Genomic DNA, 964 nt, shown 5'->3' on the forward strand with positions numbered 1-964 from the left:
AGAGAGAGAGAGAGAGAGAGAGAGAGGAGGATCTGTCCTGCTGTGCTGGTACGTGTGTGATGCATCACAGCAGGCCCCACCTACTCCCCGACCCAGCCAATCAACGCAGAGCTGAGATCTGCCTGGCCACTGACTGCAGGTGATTAAATATGAGAAAGAGAGAGAGAGAGAGAGAGAGAGATGGAGAGAAGGATGAAAGAGAGTGTGGGAGAGCGGAAGTGGCTGAAGTAAAGCGGTGATTAAAGGCAGAGAGGCAGAAAAAGAAGAGAGAAAGAGGGAGTGAAAGAGGCGGGAGGGGGGGATCGACGACTTGGCCTGGCAAACAGAGACTACTAGAGGATTCACCTAGAGACATAATTCTATTAACACAGAGGCACACTGACACAGCACTAACACACACACACACACACACACACACACAATAGCTAAAAACATACATGCATCCCAATTTAGAGCGCAGGTTACCACTGAAGAGAGCAGAAATGAGCATGTACAGAGTGACACGCACACTCACACACATGTACACACAGTAAATGTGGAGACAGAGAGTGTGTGTGTGTGCATGGGGAAGGGTGGTGGGGCAGTAGACAGTTGGTGCCATCTCTGGTGCTGGCAGTCTGCCATTAGGCTTTAACCACCCCTCACACTCAACAGGGAACAAGACGAGCTGTTTATCTGACTTGCCCCAAGACTGCCAACATGTTCCTCCCCGCACCCCCCACACTTACAAATGACATGCTCCACACACCACGGCCATATCTGCCCTCCTAGCTGCCCCCTGCCAGCCTAACATCCACCGCAAACCCCCCCCAAAGCCCACCCACTGCTCCTGCATACACCTACTGTCTATATGCTCAACCAACCGTGCTTCACCCTGAACCATATGCCCCCCAAAAACCCCCTCATGGCTCAAGATGTCAAGTTCGTTTCTCATTAAAGGCAGGCTCTGACCCTCTTGCTCACC

Source organism: Myripristis murdjan, chromosome 10 (genome assembly GCF_902150065.1).
Source record: "Myripristis murdjan chromosome 10, fMyrMur1.1, whole genome shotgun sequence".
NCBI lineage: Eukaryota > Metazoa > Chordata > Actinopteri > Holocentriformes > Holocentridae > Myripristis > Myripristis murdjan.